This window comes from Saccopteryx bilineata, chromosome 1, assembly GCF_036850765.1.
Source record: "Saccopteryx bilineata isolate mSacBil1 chromosome 1, mSacBil1_pri_phased_curated, whole genome shotgun sequence".
Classification (NCBI taxonomy): domain Eukaryota; kingdom Metazoa; phylum Chordata; class Mammalia; order Chiroptera; family Emballonuridae; genus Saccopteryx; species Saccopteryx bilineata.
The window spans coordinates 359427430-359439608 of NC_089490.1; the positions used below are offsets into that span (position 1 = coordinate 359427430).

The following is a 12179-nucleotide window of genomic DNA, read 5'->3' on the forward strand; positions in this document are numbered from 1 at the left end:
CGACTTCTAAAGGCAGTCAGGTGCACTGGGCCAACAAATAGTGGTTTAGAAACCCTATTGTTTGACTGGCACTATCATCAGACTCTATCAGGTGCTTTTATAAGATGAGAACAATTGGAGAGATATCTACTACAGTTTTAATGCCAAGTTATATTTTTACACACTTAACCAAAAGCCAGTGCTAAGCTGGCTGGGGTCATTATTGTGAACCTCATTGTATTAACTTATTCTTGGATGCAAAATGCATTAGTACCAGATTGCAGTGGTGGATACCTACATAGTGAAAAAATTGTATAGATGTATGTACAGGTACATGCAAATGAATACAAGTAAGACTCGGGAAATTTAAGATCGGCTGATTGTATCAATGTCAATATCCAGATTGTGATTTTGAAAGGTATCACTGCTGGGGAGAACTGGGCAAAGAGGACAATTTCTCCGTGTTATTTTTTACAATTGCATGTGAATTAATTTTCTTAATAAAAATTTCAGTGGAAATATGCACTATGTAAATTTGTTTTGTAGAAAGCAAGTCACATTCCCCTTCTTCTAGTTATCTATATTTAGGGGATTCTTGGGGTACATAAACTAGGCGCCATATTTGTCCTGAGGCCCTAGCTGGAAAGAAGAGCAAAGTGCCAATAAGGGATGAGGCCAACAGAATAGGAACTGCTTTGCTATTTTGATTTAAGTAAAACTTCAGAGTATAATTACCCCATCTAAAAAAATAATAATTTTAGAGGGAGAAAGGTGGGAATGGCATAGAGCAGGAGGCATGGACTCATAGTAGTTGCTTCTTGTATGTGCCTTAACCAGGCAAGCCTGGGGTTTCGAACCAGGGACCTCAGCATTCCAGGTCAATGCTTTATCCACTGTGCCACCACAGATCAGGCTATCCAAAATTTTTGACAGTTCTGCCACAGTGAGTCAACCTTACCCCGCTTTCTTCTGATTTACTGGGTCTACTATATCACTCCTGGGTCACTATCTCCAAAGGCAGGATCAAAATAATTCTCTTATTATGGAAATGAAGTTTACCAAACACAACAGAAACAACAACGAGAGAGAGAGAGAGAGAGAGAGAGAGAGAGAGAGAGAGAGAGGAGGGGGGAGAGAGGGGGGGAGAGGGGAAAAAAAGATGTATTGTGAAGTTGTGAAGTTGCGGGATATAGCCTTTTATAACAGCATTTTTACCTGACCCATTATTTGATAAAGTACAACCAAAGCGATGAGTGAACTTGATTTCTTGAGTGACTTGAAGACCCTGCTAAGAGGAAACGGTTATTACGAACTTTGTAATTAGGATTTCTCTTTTATGCTAAAGGTATCCTTTCCCAACAGTAGGGCTGACTTCGACTTGAAAGAGAGCCCCGAACTTTTATGAAGTGAAATCAAAGAAGGAAAGAAATGGCAGGCTGGAAATCCGGCCGCTGGAAGGCATCTACCGCGCTGGAGGCCAACTACCTGAATGTACAGAAAAGAAACTTCAATTCCCCAGACTGCAGATTTTCGCGAGTCCACGGGCTAACCTTGGTGGCCGCCCGAGCTCCGTCCCGGATGAGGGAAACTGAGGCAGGGCTGAAGTGGCGAGCGCAGCTCCCGCGCCGGAGCCCGCCGCCAGACAAGAATCCGGGCTTTCCGAGTTCTCCGCGCGGACGCAGACTTCTTCGAGCCGCCCTCCTCTGGTCCGCCCCGCCCAGCTCGGGACAAAGCCCGGAGCCCGCGCCCGGAGTGGGCAGGACAGCGCCCGCGCGCGCTCCGCTCCCCCGTGGGCGCGAGACTCCGCCCCGTCGCCCTTCGAGGGAGGAGCCGGAGCCCCAACAGCGAGGAGGGCCCGCCCAGGCCCGCCCCGAACCCCCATGACGTCACTGGCGGCGGCAGGCCCCGCCCCCCGGCCCCGGCCAGCAGGCCGCATGACGTCACCGAGGCCCCACCCCTCCGGAGCGAGTTCGGTCCTGGCGTTCATTTCATTCCTGTCCTCATTCCGAACATTCTTAGCATCGCTAGCGCCGCGCCCCGCCGCCCGAGCCGAGCCGAGCCTCTGCAGCCGCCGCCGCGGCCCCGCCGCCCGCCGCGGGCGCCCACCAAGCACTTTGCAGACTCGCTTCCACCCTGTGGGCCAGTCCGCGCGGCGGGGCCCGGGCCCGGGGCGGCCGCGTCCGGGGACAGGCCATGCAGTGAAGCCCCCACTCCACCCCACCCTGTCCACCTTTGCCCGAAGCCGCGGGCAGCAGTCCAGTGCCCCCAGCCGGACCCGGGGCGGGCGCGGCGCTCCGTAGTGGTGGGGTGGCCCAGCCCGGGGACCGGGAGCCGCGGAGGGAGCCCGGCACCTAGCTGAGGGCGAGGGAAGCGGCGCCGAAGTTTGCCTCGGACTCGCCGGGCGCCGCGGCGGCTCCCTTCGCGAGGTAAGTTGGCACATGGGGCTGATGCTGGGTGCGAGGGGCGCACGGGGCGGGCAGCTGGTGGCGCGTCCCGCTCCGGCGGGTCTTTCACTTCGAGCTCTGCTTTGTGTGCGTCGGGGAGGGCGAGCGGGCACGCGGAGGGCCCGGGGCAGGGCCCCCGCGCCCGCCTTCCCGCGCCCCCTTTCAAGGTGAGCGGCTTGGCGCCGCCGCGCGAGTTGCCGGGACGCCAAGTTGGGCCGCGCGCTGTGGAGCCCGCGCGGCAACAGGCGGCCCCCGCCGGCGGCCCTGGAGGCGCCGGGCCGGCCGCGCCGCGCCCCCCGCGCCCCCCTCCCAGCCCGCACGCGCGCACACGCACATACCCTCACATCCTCGGGCTGTTTTCATGATTTTCTCGGCGAAGTCAGAAGTTGGAGCGAGCGCGGGCGGGGAGAGCCGCCTGGGAGCCCGAAGCCGGCCCGACTCCCCCCACCGAGCCCCCCAGGGCCGCCCCCGTCGTCTGGGCCCCCCGAGGCTGGCCCAGGGTCTGCGCCGACTTGTGCTGCGAGCCGGGGTTTCGCTCCTTCTTCTCGAAGATGAAAGAAGGCACGGGCGTCTTTGCCGCTTCTCCAGGACTGCTGCTGCCGCCGCCGCCGCTTCATTGCACATTCAAGTGGAAAATTTTCAGGAGTCAGCAGAAACATTGTGTCCAAAAAAGACTGAGTCGCAGTTACCACCAAACCCTGGAGGAGACTCTCCCTGGAAAACTTCCCTTCGGTAGGAAATACTGGGGGATTTGTTTGTTTATTGGAAAAGAAATGATCCCCAGGAGGGAAGAAAATCAGGGTGCACTTCTAGTCTTTGTTCGTAGCAGCAACACTTGTTTTCCAAAGTCCAGAGGCCCGCTTTAAGGAAAGTTCAACTTCTACGAGTTTCCTTTCTTTTCTTTTTTTAATTTTATTTATTTTAAAAACTGAGGCAACATTTTAAATGAGTTGAAAACAATGGAGGGCTCACACCTACGTATTCTCCTGCAACGAAAGAAATAAAATCCAGATCATAATTTTCTTTGCTTTTCAGTTCTTTTAAAAGATTTATTTAAAGTCGAATGGTGTCACTGGATAAAAATATTTGTGAAACAATGAAATACCAGCCACTAGCTTTTCTCAGAAGGCTTGTTAACTTCTCAGAAGCAAGTGGCTGCCTGTGATTTGCAGAAATGAAAATTGACCTCAGTAAGCACTGGAAACTTAAAGACAGATGATGTTGCAGGAGCGGGTAATGTAAAAAGGCCGTGTTTTTCAAACAGTGCCTTGGAGGAAGCCCAGATCCTAGGACAGAGAGGTCTGTAAAACCTATCAGATTTCAAAATAGTGTAAATAGAAATGCTGCAGATATGGCAAAGAAGCAGGACACTATCAGTTCAGGACAACCACGTTTCTTTCTCCTCACCTTTTCACTGTGATTGTTTCTCGAAGTTTAGGTGTTCTGATTATTAGTGATGTGCTGGGTGCCTGCAGGTGGTTACCTGAGGAGACAGATCCCTTCAGGAAGAGGTGATGTGTCTTCATTGTCAGTGCAGGGAGTGGGCTCCTTTTCTGCAGCCCTGCTATGGATCTTTCTTGTTTATGGGGGACTTCTCTGCCAGGATACTCTCAGGCAGTGGTTGGGGAACAGACCTCGGGCTGTGCCCAAGCTTCATTCTTTTACAATTGGGTGTATGCCCTTCTGTGAATAGGATCTCTGGGCCCAGTCACATCTGAATGCTTATACCAGCCAGACTTAGATCCAACTTTGATAAGAATCTTTCTTCTTCAGAAAGAAATAGTAGCACTAATTACAAAGTTACTCGGGAAAGGCATATATATGGATTAGTCGAACCTTTGTCAACAGCAAGGTTTTCAATTGTTGATAATTTTTTTTTTCAGGGAAAGACTTATTTTTCTAATCTTACCATTTCCATAAATGGTCACAGATATTTTTGTTTAGCATTTCTTTGTATGTGCAACTCTGTGTTGAACTCTCAGGTTTCAGATTTTAAACAGAGTTTACAATTCTTTTATTTGTTGTTGGTGTAAAAAAATGAACCAATAAGCAGTATTCATTACTGGTTCTTGCTGAGGATTGTATAAAAGTGACAATGTAGACTATCTTATTTTTATTTTAGTGATAAATATTATTTGATCCACAGTTTTGGGGGAATATTAAAACACTTTTTTTCTCTTTCTTTCTTTCTTTTCCTCTCTTTCTCCTTTCTTTTCTGTTTTTTTTTTACAACTTTGAAACAAAACCAGCATGACACTTTGCCCTGACAGAGAATAAAACAAAATATTATAAGAAAGAATGTGTAGAGTTCTCTGTGTGACCTTTTGTAAGGTAACAAATAGAACTCCATCCAGAGAATATGCCTGAGCGATTATTCTAGTTTTATTTTCCCCCAAACATAAACCAGGACTCACCATGACATATACTTAATGAAATTTAATTTAAAGAGGGAGGGCAACCTAGCTTAGTTTGAGCCAGATTGATAGGAATTTCTCACTGAGAGGCGCTCCCTTGCATTGTGGTACCATGTGTGTCTTCACTGAAGCGGTGAACTATTTACGCATAGGGAGAGTTGGGGTGGGGGTGCAGCCTGCGGGAGGTCAGCTTTCTCTCTGCCCCTCTTCTCTGCCCCTCTTTTGCTTTTATACAGCAAGAATTCAATATTCATACACTCACTTTGGGGACTGGCATCCCCTTTTGTTTAGAAAAAGGTCAAGCAGGTCATAAGGAAAACCAATGTTCTGTTTTTGTTTTTCTGTTTTCTTTTTGCTGTTTGAGCTTTAGTCATTTATACACAATTTTGAATTTTGCTGGCTCTGACAATAAGAAGAGCAAGTATAGGAGGGCATTTCGTTAGGGGGAGTTTGGGAAGAATATGCTTGTCGCCTGTCATCTGTGTCTAGATCATATTTGTTGTCACATTTTCATTAGAAAAGTGTGTAACAGGGACAGTTAGAGAATGTAGATACCAAATGTTACATAGGCCTTTGAGGAAATGAGCTGTGCCATTAACAATATTTTCAGGTTTCTTGCTTCAGATATGGAGTGCTATCTCATACGCAGAGGTTGTACAGGAGTCTGCCCATGTGTGGGATTCCTCTTCTCTCTAATCTCGTGTGTTATGTGTTAATTGTGAGCACAATTATACTTCCTGCAAAAGGAAATTGTTGTGTTTTATTACTCAAAAGCTTGATGCAAATAACTGCATGTATGATCTGGTGTACGTGAGATGACCATGTTCACATACAGATAGTAGGTAGATAACACTGTCAAGCTTGTAATTTAGGCACCTGGTCTTGTTTCCAATAAAGAGCTTGGAAAAGAAGAAAAAAATATTGCTGAGTGAAAGCTGTGCTTGGAGGTTGGACCTGTTTAGTGATAAAACTTTTGGGCCTTTTTTTCTCCAAAGACGGAAGAATGCTGGCCAGAGCAAGTAAGTGTCCAGCTTTCTCTGTAGAACTGCAGGAAATCAGAGCCCACCCTTCTGTTGATTAATGCGGGCATTACAGCTTCCCTTTTAGAGTTCAGAGACTGGAACAGCAGAGTGCCAATGTCCTACTTCTGAACTCGGTAAGAAAAGTATATTGTAAGCTCTTTGCCCTTTGACAAACTGACACTTTGTTGCTGGGTTGTTGAGGACTGACCAATGTCTGGAATAATCTTTTATAGCTGCGTGGTGCTTTTTCTTATTTTATTTGTAGAAGACACAGATTACCCTGTGGCATTTAAATTAGATCCCAATCATGTTTGAACAATATCAGTTATGTATTTTTTCTTTCATATTCACAAAGGCGATAAAATCAAGTGATTCAGGTTCATGCTAAGCACTTAATGTTTCAGGGTTGGCTTTTTGACAAGTAACAAGGTAGACCTCCCCCTTCCCCCATTGCGGTTACTGGATACTTCTGAAATCATGGCAATTTGGGACCTTCCCTATTCTGGGATAGTGTTTGGAATGCTAGACTGTTTGGATCTAAATATCTGGGGTGTTTTTGTATTTTTCTGTTTGGGTTTTAATGTTTTATTTTAAAGCTGTTAACTGTTGAGACTCAATCTGTAAAATACTCATCACAAGCTTCCTTGACCTCATCCCATATTTAAACTCACAGTTGAAATTCAGCCATTTCTTTATATACATTTGGGCTATGTAGTGGTGCAGAATAAGAGAATTTCAAAATATGTGTTTTTACTTTAGTTAAAGCAAACAGATGCCCTGAAGGGTGGATTGTCAGGACTGTATTCCTCCTAGGGTGGCTCACTCTCAGCTAAGTCCTTTTGTTCACTGGCTTTTTTGCATGGTTGGGAGGATTCTCAAAAAATAGTTTCCATAGTCTGGGAGCCCTGGCTAACTGTGAAACCACTGATCTCTCTTCTGATTGGATTGGAGGGGAGTAGGTCTCAGAGGCTCTTTTCTACTTTTGTGGCAGGCCAAAGGAAGGCTGTGTGCTGGCTTTATTATGGGCACCCTTACTGCTCCCCCAGTTTTTTAAAATCAGTATTTACTATCCTGATGCAATGCTTTCTGCCCCCTCCCACATTAGTTTTAAAACTAATTAATTAAAGCTCTGTCGTAGGAATTCATGAACAGTTTTAGTTTGAGGGACAGGGCCCAGAATTGGAAAATGGGTTTCAAAGAAAGAGCCAGCTTATTGATGAACAAGTTAAGTCACTGTCATCTCCAGTGGGAAATTCTGGTTGCTTTTAGGCATCTGACAGTTTAGATCTATGTGTAAAGTGACTGAAACACTATTGACTGGGTATATACAACAATGAAGAGTGCTGTTGTTTTTGCTGATATATAAACTGAAAAACTACTGCTAATGGTGGGAAATGTTAATTATGTGAGAACATATTGAACTTATATTCTCTGGCATGAACTTTTAAAAAAAAATGCATGAACCGAGCTGCTTTTTTATAGGCACAGCTTTCTAATTATCATAATTCAGTTCAGCTCCGCTCTTGGATGGAGTTCAAGTGCAATCCCAATTTAACATGAAAGGAGATTTTTTTTCCCCCCTTAAAACTGAGAATGTTTAAGAAAATTTGAAAAGTTAATCTAAGAATGTTGTCTGCTTAGGTGTGAGTAATTTTTTTTGGAGGGGGTGAGTATATGAAGGCCTTTATGTAATAGCTTGATCTGAATATTAGGAAAAAGGCTATTTTATTTTTTTGCTTTGCACCTATCCAGACCTGTATCTTGGGCATTTTTGTATAGCCAAATGTTATATGTTCTGAATTCTTTTTTGAAAACCAGTGTCTTTTCCCTAATATATAGTAAACTAAAAAATGAATATTTTGTTACTATTAATGATACCATCTTTTAGAGACAGTAGAAGGAAATGTAGAAATTTTATGAATTCTCTGTGACACAAATCACGATTAATTTCTTGTACCAACCAAGCCTTTAGCCGGTGATCTTCTCATCTGGTCATCTTTACACTTTGACTTGATGGCATTTTGTAAAAGGAGTTATCTTTGACAGCATTCATTCCTGTGTCCTTTAAATTTCCTATGACCTTATGGTCTTCTCAAAGAAAAAAGTTAATGAAGCCCAGGCACCAGATCCTCTGTGGAATCAATTTTAATTGAAAGAAAGCACAACTTCTGCTGGACCTTCCGACTCTCGTCTGGTCTCCCTTCTACTGCTAGAATGCAAAGGGAGCCCGCGGAAACCAAATGACTTCATTTACTCTGGCACTTCAGAGCCGAATTCACTTCCATGGTGGTAAAATAAAAGGAGCCAAGTGTTTTAAATAGCCACTCCCCAAGGCCCGCCCGCCCGAGTGTTTTGAGAAAAGCGCATTGTCTGCTTGCAGCCCGAGCTGGGAGCCTGCCTGGCTCGCCCTCCCCCACCAGGCAGCTCCAGTTCTGAAGTTGACATCTGGTTTTCTCTCTGTTCACTTGATGTGTACCCATTCACGCACGCACTTGAGGTGTGCACGCATATGCCTGCAGGTAACACCTATTTTTGACATTGAATGTGTATGTGGTTCAGGTTTTCTACTGGGATAGGTGGAGGCACAGAACAAATAGCTCAGAATAAAATGTACACACAGCAGCCACCCCGCATGCCACTGCTGCTGGGTTTCTCTCCAATGGCGCTTTCTGGGTAGGCGTGCCTATTGTTGTGGCAGCAACAGGCGGCAGAAGTTGGGGCACCATATGGCGGATGTGGGCCTCAGATAAGCTCTCTGGTAATTTAGCTTATCAATAGCATTTTGATATGCTTCATTTTCAGATCACCCATCACCGTGGCTGGGGGTGTTGTGGGGGCTAACTGATTCCAAAACCATTGTGAGTGATGCTTCCTTTGGTGGAATCTCTTTCAACTCTTTCTCTCTCTTTGCCTTTTCATCTGAAAGCCTTTGGGAAACAATGGTGGTTAGAGTTGGAAAGAACCCCATCAGCTGAGGGAACCATTAGCCCCCAGCCCCAAGCCCCTTCTTGAAATCTGAGACACTTAGAAGACCCCATCAGGTATTTTCATTGAGAGGAAACTGGAAAACAAACTACTTAATAGCATTCCATACTGGCAGAGCCAAAAAAATTCCTATAATTGAAAATTTGCTTTTGTTTTAAATACTGGAGAGGGAAGGCTGGTATTGTTATTATTTTATTATTTATTTATTTTTTATTTTTAATTTTTACAGAGAGAGGGATATATAGGGACAGGCAGACAGGAACGGAGAGAGATGAGAAGCATCAATCATCAGTTTTTTGTTGCGACACCTTAGTTGCTCATTGATTGCTTTCCCATATGTATCTTGACCGTGGGCCTTAAGCAGACTGAGTAACCCCTTGCTCAAGCCAGCGACCTTGGGTCCAAGCTTTGCTCAAACCAGATGAGCCCGCGCTCAAGCTGGCGACCTTGGGGTCTTCAACCTGGGTCCTCCGCATCCCAGTCTGACGCTCTATCCACTGCACCACAGCCTGGTCAGGCTATTGTTATTATTTTGATAAAAGCTTTCTAATTTTGTTGTGTATTAAAAATACCTCCCGCCCTGGCCGGTTGGCTCAGTGGTAGAGCGTCGGCCTAGCGTGCGGAGGACCCGGGTTCGATTCCTGGCCAGGGCACACAGGAGAAGCGCCCATTTGCTTCTCCACCCCTCCGCCGCACCATCCTCTCTGTCTCTCTCTTCCCCTCCCGCAGCCAAGGCTCCATTGGAGCAAAAATGGCCCGGGCGCTGGGGATGGCTCTGTGGCCTCTGCCTCAGGTGCTAGAGTGTCTCTGGTCGCAACATGGCGACGCCCAGGATGGGCAGAGCATCGCCCCCTGGTGGGCAGAGCATCGCCCCATGGTGGGCGTGCTGGGTGGATCCCGGTTGGGCGCATGCGGGAGTCTGTCTGTCTCTCCCTGTTTCCAGCTTCAGAAAAATGCAAAAGAAAATGCAAAAAAAAAAAAATACCTCCCTAATTTTCTTTTACCTTTGAATTTTACCGTAACCACAAAATGTAAAAATGATTCACCTTTATATAACTCAGTATCAAAGGAGGAAGTGTTATCTGTAATTTGGGGGCAAGAAACAGCTTTTTTTATGACTAGGAATTGTTAAACAGGGAAATGCTTCTAAAACACCTCTACAGCACTCAGATGTCCGGTGAAGCTGAAGCAAAATGAAAATCTGTTCCACTGAATTGAGAGAGGGAGACAGGTGAGTGACGACTCTTGCCTCAGTTGCCAGAGCCAACTCAGATTTTCTGCACACAGTAGGTGGCTCTGTAGAAATTTGATGATGCACGTGACCATGTGCTTCTCAGCCATGTGACTTTCATTCCTGATCTGTGCCAGGCACTGGGGAAGCCAGGGTGAGGCTGTCTGCCCCTTTCCCAGCCCACCTTCCTACACAGTCTTTCACCTTTCTAGGCCCCTCGCCTTTTCCAGATTTTGACTTTGAGGTTAGTAATTATCTGTACACTGATCCTTCCACATGGCTAATTCACAGTGGTTCTGACTCAAACCCAGGGTAGGCTTGTTCTGCTCCTGCCCCAGGAATCCTCTGTTCCTGCCTGAGTCTGTGCATGGCAGCCACCATGGAGCTTTCTACAGCCTGTTGGTCACCCCTGGAGACTTGGAACAGATGGGGGAGGTGCAGTATTTCTGGTTTTTTTGTTTTGTTTTGTTTTTAATTTTTCCATTGTTTTGAAAGAGAGGGAGGAAGGATGAAAGAGAGAGAGGGTAGGGGGAAAAAGAAGAGAGAGAGAGAGAGAAACAAGTCATTTCATTTTTTAGTTGTGCACTCATTGGTTGCTTTTCCTACATGTCCTTACTGGGGATTGAACCCATGACCTCGGTGTCCCGTGTTGATGCTTTAGCCACTGAGCCACCCAGCCAGGGCCTCTTTTTCTAAGAGACTTCATAGCACTGTTCACCTCTGATTGGGAACCATTGCTCTTGATACTCTTAATGTTTATTCTTAGATTGACTCAGACAAAATTTGGCCATGGCTCTTAACTCTGAGTTGAGATTTTTCTCCCCCTATATTTGTGAGGCGATATACCCAAGAACACATACTGAATCTTTTTTTTTTTTTTTTTTTTTTTTTTTTAGAGAGGAGAGGGAGAGACAGAGAGAGAGAAAGGGGGAGGAGCTGGAAGCATCAACTCCCATATGTGCCTTGACCAGGCAAGCCCAGGGTTTCAAACCGGCGACCTCAGCATTTCCAGGTCGACGCTTTATCCACTGCGCCACCACAGGTCAGGCCCACATACTGAATCTTTATGGAATTCACGGTGATGCTCTTGGCTGGCTTTAAAGATAGAATTGCACAAAACTAAGGTTGCATCCTTTTAAGCAATAAAATGAGCAGAACCATCTTTTTTGTGCTCAGCTATTATCTGTTACCCCTTGGGAGTTTAGCAGTTGTTCCTAGATGTGATAATAGAGGTCTGTGTCAATCTTGCTTGTGAAGAGTTTAAAGACTAATTCTTGTCTGGCTGCTTGCAGAGGTAGTTTTATTTTTCGAGTAGCAGGAATGCTCAGCTAGTTCCTCAGATGGTAACCCTTGACACTGCAGAGTGAGGGGGGTAGGAAGGGGGATCCTGAGAGCATCCCAGAGATGAACCTGCTGCTGCTGCTGATAAACCACATGCGGCTTTTCATTCTTTTCTTTTTTCTCCACCTTGGGTTCCTTGAAATCCCGATGCCTCCAGTGTTGAATAGAACTGTTGCTTGACCCTGGACATTTAAACATTTGTAGGTGTTACAGAAAAGGAGGTCTATGCATTGTGATCAGTTAAATTTACAGGAAGGGGCCCTGACCGTTTGGCTCAGTGGTAGAGCGTCGGCCTGGCATGCAGAAGTCCCGGGTTCGATTCCCGGCCAGGGCACACAGGAGAAGCGCCCATCTACTTCTCCACCCCTCCCCCTCTCCTTCTTCTCTCTCTCTTCCCCTCCCGCTAGGGATGGCTCCTTGGCCTCTGCCCCAGGTGCTAGAGTGGCTCTGGTCACAACAGAGCGACACCCCGGAGGGGCAGAGCATCGCCCCCTGGTGGGCAGAGCGTCGCCCCCTGGTGGGTGTGCCGGGTGGATCCCGGTCGGGCACATGCAGGTCTGTCTGACTGTCTCTCCCCGTTTCCAGCTTCAGAAAAATACAAAAAAAAAAAAAAAAATTTACAGGAAGGGAAACAGGCATGTAAAGAGATCATCACAATCCAGTGGGAAAATTGTGTATTCTGTATTTCATGAATTCCAAGATGCAGATTTTTTCCATATTTGAACATGTCCTACAATCATGACTAGCCAGGCTGTGGTCATGA

The 12179-nt window shown here is 46.4% G+C and overlaps 1 protein-coding gene across 7 annotated transcripts in view; it reads left to right on the plus strand.

Moving 5' to 3' along the window:
• Positions 1-1967: 1967 nt before the first annotated feature.
• TEAD1 (TEA domain transcription factor 1) overlaps positions 1968-12179 on the plus strand; it is a 283716-nt gene continuing 273504 nt past the window's right edge. For 3 of the 7 annotated variants that reach the window (XM_066250984.1, XM_066250987.1, XM_066250985.1), the window contains exon 1: positions 1969-2405. The gene's annotated coding sequence lies outside the window, so the exon portion shown is untranslated. Of the gene's footprint in view, positions 2406-3011; positions 3156-12179 lie in introns of all 7 variants that reach the window. The other 4 variants (XM_066250986.1, XM_066250988.1, XM_066250982.1 and 1 more) reach the window with 3 other exon arrangements.